This window comes from Erinaceus europaeus, chromosome 5, assembly GCF_950295315.1.
Source record: "Erinaceus europaeus chromosome 5, mEriEur2.1, whole genome shotgun sequence".
In the NCBI taxonomy this organism is placed as follows: Eukaryota; Metazoa; Chordata; class Mammalia; order Eulipotyphla; family Erinaceidae; genus Erinaceus; species Erinaceus europaeus.
Genome location: NC_080166.1, coordinates 114,377,126 through 114,392,998, shown reverse-complemented (window position 1 = coordinate 114,392,998; position 15,873 = coordinate 114,377,126).

The window sequence follows — 15,873 nt, the reverse complement described above, 5'->3', positions numbered from 1 at the left end:
CAAAGCTGTCATTCTAACCACAAACACTATGATGTATTCATTAATATTAAAATAAACACCCCCCATTGGCTTATTGCAAGCAGGTTATGATCCATTTATTTGAGAACAAAGAAGGAAGAGCTAATATGATGCTGACTTGTGAAGTTTTTTTTTTTGCATTAACTTTTTTTTCTGTTCAAATTTATTGCATTTCTTTAACTGCAACTCAAAGCAAAACTGCAGCTTCCCATCATATTTGTATTAATAAAAAGTATTTTTCATCTAAAGTCTCACACAGAAGTGGAAATCCTGTGTCCCAGAGAAGATAAGAGTCTTGACAATCAGGCAGGCTTGTAAAAAGAATGGATTTGCCCTGATTCCAGAAAGAAATTCTGCCTTCTGCCAGTATGAATGGTTCTTGTGCACTGAGCCTGGGAGACTTGACTCAAAGAACAATGGTTTTTATAAAACGGATGAAAGTACCACCACCACACACATCAGAAAATGAGGATTGAGGTAAAGGGTAGATTAAAAAGTGAGTCCAAACTTGCACCCAGATTTCATTGAACTGCACAAGAGATTAAAGGAGCAATAAGCAAAGAGAAATATATACGGTAAGAACTTTCAGGAGAAGTAATGATAAGAAAACAAACTTTACTGTCAATTTAAGGGCAGGCATAAAGGTCAAGTTTCTGGACTTGAAGTCATCTAACCCCTTTGGTTTTATAATCTACCTTTCCCTGCTAACTGTTGTGGCTTACCTTGTAAACAGTCTTGTTTTTAACGTAAAAAAAAAATGTTAAACTTAAGATGTTTAAAGTGAGACTTTTTTTCTAAACACGCATAGCAAATACATTTTATAGAAACAAAATACAAATTTCATAAAAATTATCTTTCTGTGATATTTTTAATTAAATTCACTTGTAAATTGCTTCTTTGCATGTGTCAGTATAGAATCTGAGACTAAATGTGTTTACTGGGAAATGAGTTTAGTAATTAGTCACTGTATGTTAAATTTCATTAAGGATTAATTGTTCACATATATATATATATATATATATATTTCAAATTTTCTTCAACAGAAGGCAATTTAGACAATTCATACTGATTTAAGTTTTTTAATTTATTGATTAAAATTTTTTTTATTGCTGTGACTTGGTGCCTGCACTGTGAATCCATCAATCACTCCCAGTAGCTGTTTTCTTCCTCTTTTTTTCTCTTTTCTTTCTATGTTTATTAGATAGCATAGGTAGAAATTAACAGGGGAGGGGAACATTGGGAGGGAGAAAGAAAGAGAGACAACTGCAGACTTGCTTCACTGCTTATGAAACGTGCGAAGACTTTGCATATTGTAATGTGTGCCCTTAATCTAGTGCACCACTGCCCAGTCCCAGCTTAAATTTTAAAGTAAAGCTACAATATTTACTTTCAGAATTTAGAGGGAATGTTTTATAATTTTAAAATCAAGACTTTGAAATATGGCATAATGTTGGGAACATGTGTGAGCCTGATAGAACTTAGGGAGAACCACCCCCATCTTTGGATGGAGGTCTGAGAAGATAACCTCTTGGTAAGTCTCTCTCAACCGAGGTGAGCCTAAGGGGGGAAACTCAGACTTGGTTCTTTCCTTCTTGACTCTCAGGCCCACAGATACCCCAGTACTTCCCTCCATTAACTGCAGGCCACATGGCCGCAGATTCACTCATTCAAAGTCACCTTCTGATCACAGAAGAACACACCTTATCACACACTTCATCACACACCTCAGACCCCAGACAAGAGAAATGCCAAACTATATGGCCTTTTGATATCCATCTTCTCTCTGTCTCACCCTACAGGTTTAACCCCTATGCTTCTCTCAAATACCTTTGGATAATTAAGTTCCTTGTGTTATGGAAAATAACTGTCTTGTATCTCATCAATTCCTGTCATACCAACCCCCTACCTTAGGGGCATGCTGACTGTTAAGAAACCTGTAATTTCTGTCATATTTCAACAATAATTAACTTCATTGGTTTTCTATTTAACTCATGTCCACTTTGCTAATAAACGGACTCTAGGATTCTGGGACTCTAAGGACTCAGATTCTAGAGTCACGCTAAGAGTCCCCTGGTGTCTTTTACTTCGTGTCACCCCTGTCGTGAGCGAGAAAGAACCAGCCTGTTACCTTTCTCCTGGAGGACACCCTGCCGGAGAAGGAGAGAGACACCCCGAAAGCATAATCTCTCATTTCTTAATATCACTGGAGTTTATTGTTTACTTTATCCAACCTTGCCCCTGAAAATTTAGAAGTCTTTGCCTTTATTAATGAGTAATTAACTAAGTACTATAACTTTGCATTATGAATTGACTTGAGTATCCCTTTGCCCCCAGTACTACCTTTCTCATTTTCCACACCCCCCCACCGCTTGCTTTCTTTCTTTCTTTCTTTCTTTCTTTCTTTCTTTCTTTCTTTCTTTCTTTCTTTCTTTCTTTCTTTCTTTCACCAGAGCACTACTCAGCTCTGATTTATGGTAGTGCAGGAGACTGAACCTGGGACTTTGGAGCCTCAGGCAAGAGTCTCTTTGCATAACTATTATGCTCTCTACCCCACCCCTTTTGTGTGTTTGAATCCTAACTTCAGTGTGATAGTATTCAGGGATAGGACCTTTAGGGAGACTAATTAAGCCATAAAGACTGGGTCCTAATCCAGTCTGACTGGGTAAGAAGAGATAATAGGAGTATATGCAAAGAATGGAAGGAAAGACCTTATGAGGGCAGGCACAGTTCTTGACATAAGGAGCAAGACCTCACCAAAAGATAAGACCTGCCTTTACCTTTATCTTGGTCATTCCAGTCTTCAAAACTGAAAAAAAAAAAAAATGCATGTTGTTTATCACCCAGTCTGTGGTATTACAGCCATGTATTAAGATGACTGTACATTCTGGTTTAATCAGAGCAAGCAAAAAAAAATGTTTAGAAAAATGTTTATTGTATCAAGATAATTGACAAACTAATACAGTTTCTCTTCTTTAACATGACAGGAAAAATTTACATGATAAATTATGCCCTTCTGAATTATCATCACCACCATCATTATTATTTTGCCACTAGTTATTGCTGGGACTCCATTCCTGCACAATTACACCACTCCTGGAATCTTATTTTTTTTCTTCTTAGATAAATGTTGAGGAACATAAAAGGGGTGGGGGAGAGAGAGAGCACACACAAGAGAAAGAGATACTACAACACCTTTTGTGACACTTTCCATGTAGGTGTTCCCATATAGTGGTTAGAAACTCAAGCCTAGATTCTCACATCTGGTAAAATGTATTTTCTACTGAGGGCAGGTGCTCTTAAGGAAGCACACACACTGAGTTCAACCCCCTGCTCCCCACCTGCCTGGGGAAAGCTTCATGAGTGGTATAACAGAGTTTCAGGTGTCTCTCCATCTCCTTCCCTAACTCCATCCTCTCTCCCCTCTCAATTTCTCTTTGGCTCTATTCAATAACAACAACAACAATTATTATTACTATTATAAATGTGCTCTCTACCAGGTGAACTATTTCCTGTACCTCTTACATCCTCCCTTAATAAACTGCTTGTAACTATCTTCTAAGTGATTAGGTTTGTGAGGATTTTTCCATTTTGAAAGCCTGCATAAGAAAATGATAGAACATTAGAAGAGATAGCAACAATCTTAAAGGGCTGAGAAAGGATGGAGGAAAGGAGAAGAAAAAGAAAGAAAGAAAGAAAGGAAGGAAGAAAGAGAGAAAACATAAAAGAGAATGTTACTTAGAAGGTCCCTCGTTGGGTGCAGAGATTTTTTTCTAAATTTTTGTTTTATTTCATTTTATTTATTTTTATTTTACACCAGAACACTAATAAGTTCTGGCTTATCACGGGGCTGGGATCCATACTCCCAGAGGGTTAAAGAATAGGAAAGCTATGAAATCAATACTTATGTTGCTTTAAAATTACTAATGTTCTGATTGCCTGTACATGATTAAATATTCTGATTTATCTGTAGTATTAAAATTAAATATAAAAAAGAGAATGTTAATAAAAGGCTATAAAAGTTTGAAATGAAGCCTCATTGTGCTGTCTTGCTCTAGATCTTACCACCAGTGTTTCCTCAGTTACTCTAGCCAATTTTCAGTCATAAGCAGGAAAGTCAGAGAACCAGATGAAAATGAGAGAAGTCTAGCTTATGAGATGTGTAACATCAAACTTGAGACCTAATGTTTTCAATTTTATGTTCTACCTGCTATACCACCTCTGGGCTGCAGGGAAATAGAGTTTAAAGAATTTTTAATATAAATCCTTTGTTATACAAATAAGAATCAAGGACCATGGTAGAGGTTGTGGATTTGGACTCAGATTCAGAATGGGCAAAATAATGCCTTTAAGATAAGTAAATTATAACTTTTCTGTGAGGTGCTAGTGGAGCTAATTGTGTAAAGTATCTAGCATATGGTTTTGACAAATTTTGACTCATGTACTAGGTCACTTCTTTGGTTAGGAATTGTGAGAGAGAAGGAATACATAGATTTAAGACACATTGGCTACATAGATGTAGATGTCTATCTAGGCATATTTATCTCTATATCTTATTTTAGAGGACGAGTGCAGATTTTCCAGATTTTGCCACTAAATTGAAAAGTATAAATATTCATATAGATCGATTGGTCTTTATCCAGCCAAAAGTCTCCACTTTTGAAATTTCTTTAATAAGCAATGAAGGCATTTTTCTAGTTGGTCTTGAGTGCAGCAAATAGCAATAGTGTTGGGCATTATCTTCTGATGTAATGTGAGTTCCTTCAATTCCCTCATTTCAAACTGTATCTACTTAAATAATTGTGTGCCAATTATGTATGCTCCTTTAACTACATAGATCTTTGCAGAAACAGTGGACTTACTGCTTACAGGAGCCTGGTTAAGTTCTTAGCATGCTACTGTCTTCTTCAGTCTCTGTCTAGAAAGGGATTGTTCTCTTTCTCCACTAAATAAGATAATTACCACTTAGACTGTAAAGTAAACTAGGAGAGTACCAAGTCCTAGCATTTTGTCCTGTTAGATGATGTGGGGGCTGGGCAGTAGCGCAGCAGGTTAAGCGCACATGGCGCAACATACAAGGACCAGTGTAAGGATCCCAGTTTGAGCCCCCAGCTCCCCACCTGCAGGCAGGTCGCTTCATAAGTGGTGAAGCAGGTCTGCAGGTGTCTATATTTCTCTCCTCCTCTTTGTGTTTCCTTCCTCTCTTGATTTCTTTCTTTCCTATCCAACATCTACAACAGCTATAATAACAATAATAACCACAAGAAGTCCAACAAAAATGGGAAAAACTGGCCTCCAGGAGCAGTGGATTTGTAGTGCAGGCACCAAGTCCCAGTGATAACCCTGGAGGCAAAAAAAAAAGTGTGTGCTCTGTATCTTTTTATGGCTTTCATCTTGCATTTATATTTGTATTAAGATTCATATTTCTGGATATGCCATAGAAGCCATGACACCTGTTCTGATTTTGGCTTTATGTTAGGGCACTGGGAAGCAGTGGAAAGTTTTTCAATAGTAGAGTGGCACAAACAAAAAATGTATCTGGCAACTGTTGAATCTGACCTAGGGAAGAAAGTGAAGGCAAGGATAGTAACTACGGATGTTTACAGTAGGCTAGGTGTCCAGATGCTGATTTAGGTACATGTCAGAAGAGAGTAGAGGCAAATATAATGTAGAGACAACATCTACAATTTCTGCAACCATTTTTAAATGTGAGGCACAGATTCATGGTCAGGTAACTGGGAAGATAACTGCCACATGAATACCTGAACTATTAGTAATATATTTTTTAGCTTGTTAAACTTTTATATTAGTACTTCTTTCCTTAAAAATAATTTTCAGCACTGTCAGTTGACACTAACAACATTTTCTTCTGGGCTGTGATTTTTCATCTGGTGAATTCCAAGGACTTTGTAAGCACCATCTCATTAATCCTCCTGAAAGCTTTTTGAGGTGATAGCTATGGTTTTCAACAGCTGATATCCAGAAGATGGCTTTTTAAAAGATTACTCTCACTAAGATGTTTAGTCTTTCAATAGCAATTAGTGGAGATTAGGCTTGGCATGTACTGTGTCCCCAATTATTATCAATAGGTTATAATTGGGAACATGTGTTCATTTCAGCTGGGATTATTGTTTGTCTGATCACAATGGAGAACTGGAAAGACAACATCTGGCGGAGTTATTTTCTGACATCACCTCTCAGTTCCATTTTTCTTTCTTCATTTAGTATGTGATCCACCAACACAGAGAGGTTTGCCCCATAAACTGTTGGAATGCTATTATACCCACTGCTTCATCAGTTCAGTCTTGCATTACAAGCCAAGCATCAGGTGCAGTTTCTGAAAGTAGGTGCTAATTCCAGTTATTTATTTCTGTATTATCTTTATTTATTGGATAGAGACAGCCAGAAATCAAGAGGGAATGGAGTGATATATAGAGAGAAAGACAGAGACACCTACAACACTATTTCACAACTCGCAAAGCTTTCCCCCTGCAGGTGGGGACTGGGGGCTTGAACCCGGGTCCTTATACATTGTAACATGCACACTCAACCAGATGCAGTATCACCCAACTGCCCAGTTACCTATTTCTGTATAGCAAATCATCCCCTCCAAACCAGATACTTAAATTAAAATCTATAGTTTGGACAGGTTTGGAAAGTTATGACTTGTGTCCACTCTATGGAGTATTAGCTGGACTTGACTGGGGATAGAGGATCCAATTCCAAAAAGACTCATATAATTTGATGAGCGAATTCTGGATGTCATGTGGGAGTCAGTTGTGGTTCATGGTCAAGGGCCTTAGTTCATTTTAATGTTGTACTCTACATTGATTGTTGATTGGGATTGGGTTTCTTTCATTTTTTAATTTTTATTTATAAAATGGGAACACTGACCATAGGATAAGAGGGGTACAGTTCCCACCACCAAAACTCCATATCCCATCCCCTCCCCTGATAGCTTTCCTGTTCTTTAACCCCGTAGAAGTAGGGAACCAGGATCATTGTGGGGTGCAGAGGGTGGAAGGTCTGGCTTCTGTAATTGCTGCCCACTGAAATACTCCCAGCCTGTCTCTCTCTTTCCCTGGTGGGGCAGAGCTCTGGGGAAGTGGGGCTCCAGGACACATTGGTGGGGTCATCTGCCCAGGGAAGTCCGCTTGGCATCATGGTATCATCTGGAACCTGGTGGTTGAAAACAAAAGTTAACTTATAAAGCCATACAAATTGTTGACTAGTTGATTGGGTTTCTTGGCAAGAAAAGCACTGATTCAGCAGCTAGGAAGTCCAAAAGGCAAAAAGTGAAGGCTACTAGTCTATTCTACTTTATTTTACTTTACTTCATTTTATTTTATTTTTTTCTATCAGCGTTATCACTGAAGCTTGGTGCCAGAATGCCTACAATGCTTCCAGCAGCCATTTTTCTTTTCTAGATGAGAGACAGAGATAGAAGAGAGAGACAGAAGAAGAGACATCATAGCACTACTCTACCATTCATGAAACTTCCCCTGTGCAATATTTACCATATGGTGGCCAGGGACACAAACCCTGGTCTTCATATATGTTAACATGTGTGTTCTAATAGATAAACAATCATCCAGATCCCATGGCTACCAATCTTTTAAAGCTTAAGCTTGGAAGTTGCCATAGGGTCACTTGACATTGTATTTTATTGGCTAAAAATGTCACATAACCTGGACTTAAGGAGATAAGACATAGACTACATTTATTCATGGAAAGAATGTTAAAGGCTGGAAGGGTGGCAGGGGGGAGAATGTTAAAGACTGTGAGTCCAAATATAATCTGCTACAGCATAAAACAAATAGATTTTTTTTATGAACTATGTTTTGTTTTGACATATCTGAGTCGAAAAGTAATATATTGCCTTGCACTAGTGGCTAAAAATTATGAATTCACATATATATATAATTTATCTATCTCTGACTCTTATTTCTTTCTAAGCACCATGCTCTTTCGTCTTTGGATTATTGAGTGTGTCCTTCCTACTCTGTAGCCTGGTTGCTAACTCTTATGGAAAGTTCTTTGGAGCTTCCCAACTGGATTAGATGCCCCTTTGTGAAGACTCCATAGCTTTGGGGTGCTTATTTTCAAAACAATTATCAGTGGTGGATAGCTGTCTCAAAAGGTAGAGTGCATTCCTTGCATGTGTGAGGCCCTGGGTTTAATTCCAGCGTCTCATGTGATGGTATACCTCCCTCTCTCTCTCTCTCTCTCTCTCTCTCTCTCTCCTTGTCCCCTGCCACAAACATCTAATAAATAAATATTAAAAAAAAAATTCTCAGAGTACATGGGAGCCTGACTTCTGGACTTCCTCTCTGGACTTCAGGCTTTCTGAGGGAAGATGATCTGTTTATTCACTGTGGTGGCCCCAGTGCAATAGACTGCTCCTTCCTGGGAGATACTCACTGAATATGTATTGAACAGTTTATTCATATATTGCTCTAATTGTTTGTATTCTTAGGATGGTCTCCAATTATTACTGACTTTTATGTATTACTTGACACAGAACTCAGCTTCACTGACTCTTATCTCTTAACTATAGATAAGAGCTATGGGATGTTTGTGGTACAGAATTTGAGAGAATAGGGCCCAGGTGGTGGCACACCAGGTTAAGCGCACACATTACAGTGCTCATGGACCCAGTTCAAGCCCTTGGTCCCCACCTGCAGGGGGAAAACTTCACAAGTGGTGAAGTAGGACTGCAAGTGTCTCTGCCTTCTTCCCTCTCTATCACCCCCTCCCCTCTCACTTTCTGTTTCTATACAATAATAAATAAATAGAAATATTTAAATAAAAATAATTTGAGAGAATGAAAGAGAATAAAAGGAAGTGCCATATAAGTCTTTTGAATAGTGTTAATGAAAGATGCCAGAAGAACAAAAGCAACATTATTTGGGTTCAAGATGGTTCTCTTCATGGTAGTTGTGTTAAGGTTATATTTATCAGGGCATTTCTGCATGGTTTTCTATGTAAAGGGTAACTGTATGAAGCAGCAGGGACATTAACTATGCCTCATTCATCTCCATTGTCCCTCTGGACATTTTGAAGCAGGATATATAATCCACGCTTGAAATTGATAGCAGGTGTCTGATTCCAAACAAATGTCACCAATCTTGCCCTTAATGCATTGTAGCAGAACATGATGGAACATTAGTGGAGAACAGTAGTGCATGTTAGAAAGAGGAATGAACATGGGATTTAGTAACACCATCTTATCAATTGAATTTCAAATGGATATTAATCTTGCTTATTAAGCACAGAAACAGATGATCCAATGAAATATTGTATTAGATGCTGTGAAACTTAATGCATTCCATTTCTGACATTTAGGAGACATCCATCACTCTAGCAGAGGCGCTTGCTCTGCATTGAGAAGCCAACTGTAAGACATACTTTTAAGGGTGATGGCACTAGATGTTCCATTTCTGTTTCCTTTAACCTCAAAACATATATTGTACTGTAAAGATGCTACTCACTATGCTGGGTGGTTTAGGGATATAGAGACAAGTATGTCATCATCTCTCCCTTCATGGAGCTGTGGTCAATGAGCGGCATGAGTGGAGGGTGAAGCAACAAGGTGGATAAGGACAGAGTAACTAGCATGGCTTCTGAATAGGAGAAATCTGAAAGTTGTACTTTTTAAAAAATATTTACTTTTTCATATATTTATTGAATAGAGACAGAGAGGAATTGAGAGGGGGGATGGAGAGGGAAAGAGACAGAGACACCTGCCACTCTGCTTTACCACTTGTGAAGCTTTACCCCTGCAGTTGGAGACCAGAGATTTGAAGCTGGGTCCTTGAGCACTGTAATATGTGTGCTTAACCAGTTGTGTCACCACCAGCTCACCCCCAAAGTTGAACTTTTTGCCTCTAAGATTTTCATAGCTTCTTAAACTATTAGTCTCAGTTTATTCATTTGTCAAAAAAGCATATTACAATACATACATCTAGGTTATGGAAAAAAAAAAATTGGTAAGGTGTAACAGGAAATAAGCTTCATGAGTACAGGGCAAGTCTCTGTCTCTTTTATTGTTTTGCCACTAGGTGCCATAACACCAAACATATTGCAGGTGGTCAGTGATTACTCGGGGAATGCATGCTGATTAAAAGTACTTAAGCACAGTGCTTGGTGCATATTAAGAATTCTATGAATGTCAAACACTAAGAGAGATAATAATATGGTAGTCATGGTAACATCAAAGATAAATAAGAGCAGTGGTTGCTGGTGGTAATAGTAATCAGAATAGTGCCATTACTCTTGCACTAGGAGCACTAGAAATGAGTAGATAAATAACAAGGGATAAAGTTAAAGTGATAATTCAGTCATGTTGTGGGAAGATAGAATAGCACTAATGTTTCAATCTAAATGGAAGGATTCTGCATAAGAATACATACTATCACAGCTATAGGTTAGGTAGAGTAAAGGTAGAATTTTTTTTTTCTGGTAGAAATTTTTAAAAGGAGTTTTAACTTGAATCTATTGCAGAGGCCCAGGTAGGACTTGGTGTTGAGATAGACTAGAGGCAAAGGGGTGGAGATTTGTTGGTCATTACACCAGCTACCCTGCATTGCTTGAAGCTGTGGTCTATTTACATAATCATTATTTTGCCTGGACCCGCCCTGCCTGCAGGCTATTGATTTAATCCCCACTGTTTAGATGAAAGCTCGCTACCCTCATACTCTTTTATTCTCTCCACCCCCTCTCCTAGCCATTTCCTTTTCTGACCTGCCACTTCCGTTTCAAAAGATATAAATGCATTTTCTCTGATCAGTAAAGGCATTGCATTGTGTTCCCACTCAGCCACAGAATTCCTGGTTTCTTTCCCACATCGCTGAGTAAGCAGCAGCCTAGGTTGGCTCCGGTCGAGTTCTTTCCCCTGCGATGCAACCCAGCAGAGACTGGAAAAGTGAGACTTATTTAAAATTAGAATTGACAGCAATGGATTGTATAAATGCAGTATGGGAGAAGGGAGTGCCAAGGACTTAAACGCTGAGTGGCTTAGTGTGTTATACTGACATTATCAGACTTGAAGATACCAGGCTTCCTGAAAAACACAATTATTTTGGCTCAGCATATGCTTGTGTTTATACTGCTAGGGGAATCAGGTAAAAAAAAAAAAAGACTTTAAGTAACTGACATTTCAATAGTGGAATGCAAAAGAAAGTGTAGTCAAAGTTGAGTTGCTTTTAAAGATAAGTTAAAATGTGGGCAGCATATGACAGTGCTAGTGGAGGAGGGTGGAGAGGATAAGATCAATGTGATTATGTTGGAGAAATAGCACTTTTTGAATGGAGGAAGAATAATTGCTGTGTACAAGGAAAAGTCAGAGAGGGAGAGAAATGATGGAGTGCATCAATGCACCCTTTTATATGACAAAGCATACCCATTTTAGAAACTTGAGAACAAAAGTTGTGTCCTGGACTGGAAAAAAAAAAAACGGCACAGTGTAATAAATGCCTTCTTAACTTTACTACTGTCTTCATGGCCATGATATTATGCCCTCTTATTCATCACAGTTTCTTCAGTTTCACAGTGGAGAGCTCAGAGTAAATATTCCTTAGAGACTTCTGGGGTGAAGCTGTGGTGACCTAGTCTCAAGAAGTTGGCTTTGCCCTAGGAAACAAGTACTACAACAACATAACTCAATGAATTTCATCAGAGAACAGCTGGGATTTCTGAAAAAGGAAGAAATATTGCTATCTAAAGGTTGGTGATTCTGCTTGGACAGATATAACAGAAAGGGAGGAAGAGAAGGACTTAAGCAGAAATGCAGCCCTGGATTAGTGGCAGGCACCACATTTGCACTCACTTTAAATGCATGTGGCAGATTTAAAGGGTCCACTCAGGAACCAAATGGCCTAAAAATAAAGAACTTGGAACTCTTGTTTAGAACTGCAGAAGTGCCATAATACTGTATCATTTCTTCAAAGCTTTTCCCCTCCACTCACAATTCACACACAATGCAGAACTCTTTGCTACCTGAAGACCAAGAACAGAAATCAAAACATGTTGGTCTGCTTCTAAATTCTGCTTCTAAGACCCCTTCTGTTACATTGCTTGTGGTCTATTTACATAATCATTGTTTTGTTCGCACTGGTTTAATCCCCACTGGTTGGCGTGCTTTTCCTTTTCCCCACCCCCTATCCTACGTACATCCTCTTCCAACCTGACACTTCCACCTCAGGAGATATAGATAGGACAGGATTGTGATTAGAGATAGCTACATCGAACTGCATCCCCACTTGTCAATAAAGATTGAATGATTGAACTGCATTCCCAGATAATCCATTAGTCCCTGGTCATCTGTCTCCCGCCCATGAAACTAGCCCCCCTGGCATCTGGTGTCCCAAACAGGGACAAGCATATGGTGCCCAACCAACGTGGGACCTAACCCACCCATCCCCCAGATAAGTAAAGCCATTTGGCTACCTATCCACTATGGGCTGCCTTTCTACTTATGAAGAGGTTTCCCAAAGCCTCTACTCTTTCTTCATGAGACAGTTTCTCTGTCTCTGGAACATTTTGCTCTGGGTCACACTTTAGTTCCCTGACCGGGAGCTTTGGTTCCTTATGACCGTGATCATAGAGCTTGAGAGATGTGCGGAGATTTCTCCTTGGACTTTCTGGACTCCCTCTCCCATGTTTCCTGAGGAGAAGCACTACATTTTGCTGCGGGCCACACTTTGGTTTCTTATGACTGTGATTGTAGAGCTTGGGAGATGCACGGAGATTTCCCCTGGGACTTTCTGGACTTCCTCTAGCATGTTTCCCTCGAAGAAGGACTACTCTAAGTTGAAGAGCATTCTCCAGTACCCTGGCAGTCCCCAAGAATGAAGACACATGGTTAGTTCTACCCTCCTGATTCGATTCTTTCTTCGATGGGAAGATGTTTTTAGAAATGGGTGCCTGCAGCAATCCTGTAGGAACCTTCAGAAGCACCCTAAATGGAATTTCTTCAGAAGCACCCTAAATGGAATTTCTTCAGAAGCACCCTAAATGGAATTTCGAGGAGCTTTTTGGACTAGGACACCCTCTGGGGACTCATGATGCTACATGGTGAGACCTGGATAATCTGGTTCAAGGTGAAAGAAGCAAGAACTGCCTACCGCTTTTCTCTCAATTCCTCCCTCATTGTTTTTTCTGAGTATCTTAAGTTTTCTGTCTGCTTTCAGTTGCGTTTCATAAGAGAGTGATTTTAATGAGTAAATTTTTATGACCCATTTTTCTGTGAGTATTCTGAAATTTAATTGACTTAAAAAATGAAAAAAATGCTGGACACAGCTATGATTTCTAGAGACATCCAGAAACAGTACAAAAAATTGTTTTTTCTTCTTTTGATTTTTTTTTTTTACACCTTGGTATAAATGAAAAGCTTTTAATCCTGAAAACTGTATGAATATGGGCGGGGTGGATAGTGCAATGGTTATGTTAATGATTCTCATGCTTGAGGCTTCTAACCATGGTTCTTTTATTGAGTTTAAACTGGTTAAACAACCTTAAAATCATACTAGAAAGGACTTCCAATTATAATGGAGTTATCAATTATAGTAAACTTCTGATCTGCAACAAATTTTGTTTGACAAGTAAGTGAATTACAGCTGCCAAGTCTTCACATGAAAAAGCATCTGCTCAAATGAAATCCCTGGAAATCCATTTGGACCCATGTTCTCTGACATCACCCACAAGATGGCATGACTACAGCAGCCCCCCCCCCCCAAACCAATGATGTGACCTGGCACAACCTGAAGAAAGAGATTCACAGAATCCAAAGCTCACTCTCTACAGAAAAGTGGAATTTCCCCATCAAGACAGAAGTGCAGGATTTCATCCCCCGGCATATCTTCCATGGTCATCTGCTTTGGACTGACACTTCTATTTGACTTACTGGTACACCTCTTGGACACTTCATACAACTTTACAGAAGCTTCCCTTTACACTGCTGGGTTTCTCAAAGACTAACTGCAGCAGTCCATGGACTTTGCAGCCAGAGTCTTGGGACTCTATAGGCCATGCCCCCTAGCTTGCAGGCCCTGCCCCCAGAGGTAGTAAACCCCCCCTCCTTACTAGGTCATGCCCACAGAGGCAGGAAATGCCCTTTGAGGCATGCAATGCCCTCAGAGGCAAGAGATGCCCACAGAGGCCGGAAACGCCCTTTGAGGCAATAGATGCCCCCAGAGGCAAGAAATGCCCCTTCTCCTGATAGGCCCTGCCCTTTGAGGCAGGAAATGCCCCCTCAGGCCTCCCCTTGGCATCACACTGGTTCTTGATGCTCTCTTACTTGTTCCTCCATGTCTTGTGCCAGTTCTTTTGAAAATGCCTGTATGATATAGGTTTCTGTTCACCCCACACTCCTGATACTATATCCATTAGTTAAAAAGAAAGGGGGGAAATGTTGGTCTGCTTCTAAATTCTGCTTCTAAGACCCCTTCTGTTGCACTGCTTAATCGCTGTGGTCTATTTACATAATCACTGTGTTACCTGGGAACTTCCCTGCCTGCAGGGCATTGGTTTAATCCCACTGGTTTGAACTCTCTTTTTGCTCCACCCCCTCTCCTACTTACACCCTGTTCTCCACCACTAGTTTGCATTCTTTTTTGACTCCACCCTCTCTATGTAACATCCTGTTTCCACCCTATTTGGCAAGTATAAATACAGCTGGTCTTCTGTTTTAACACACTTGGGATTGCCTTCCTACTCCGAGAGTCCCAGAGTCTCTCTCCTGCGATGCTAGTCCAGCAGGAGTTCCTGATCCCTCTCCCACGCAGCATCCCAGGTTGGCTCCAGTTGAGTTTTCTCCAACCCAGAGAGCACTTGCTCAGGAAGAAGCACCCTCAGGCTATCCCAGCAAAAAAAAAAATGAGTAAAACTAGGAAATCCCCAATAGTAGAGGAAAAAGATGGCAAGGCACTTAATGATGCATATCCAGAAGAGAAAGACTTTAGGAATTACATTTTCAGGAAAACTGAACAAATACAAAATTCTCAATTTCATATGGAGGAATGGATTTAGATGACCTGGAGAGAGAAGAGGAAAAAAGAAAGTAGCAATAGATGTAGGTGTGACTTAGAAAGGAAGAGAAAGCAGGACCATAGGAAAAAATGGGCAAATATATACAAATATAGAGAGTTAAAGAAATAATAGCAACTCATATCTGTAACCTTGGGAAAACTACTGAAATTTCCAGTGCAGGGAATGGGGACACAGAACTCTGTTGGTGGAAAATATGAAATAACTTTAAAGTATGAAAAATAAGAAATATGGAATAACTTTAAAGAATGAAAAGTAAGGAAGAAATGGATAGAAAAATTTCAAGCAAATAATGGTGAGACAAGAACACCTATTAACAATGATGACTTCACCTTCACATCATCTTGGATGGAGCTTAGAGGAATCATGTTAAATGAGATAAGCTAAGACGAGAACGCTGAATATAAGGTGAGTTCAGTCATAGGTAGAAGTTGATAAATAAGAACAGTAGGGAAAATACAAAGCAGAACTTGGACTTGGATTGGTATATTGTACCCAAGTAAAGGACTGGGGTTGGGTTGGGGAATTCAGTTCCTAGTACACAATGGTAGAGGAGGATCTATGTGGGGGGTTAGAATGTTTTGCGGAAAACTGAGAAGTTTTACACATGTACCAACAACTGTATTTATTGTTGACTGTAAACTATTAAATCCCCAGTAAAAAAAAAGAAATACTTTCTAGATGTATTTACTTATATTTATGCATAAATTATATGTATAACATATAAATATTCATATAGTCCTCTATATCTATTTACAGGATGCATTTTCTCCCTAGTACTAACTTTTTTTTACATCTTTTTTGTTTGTTTTT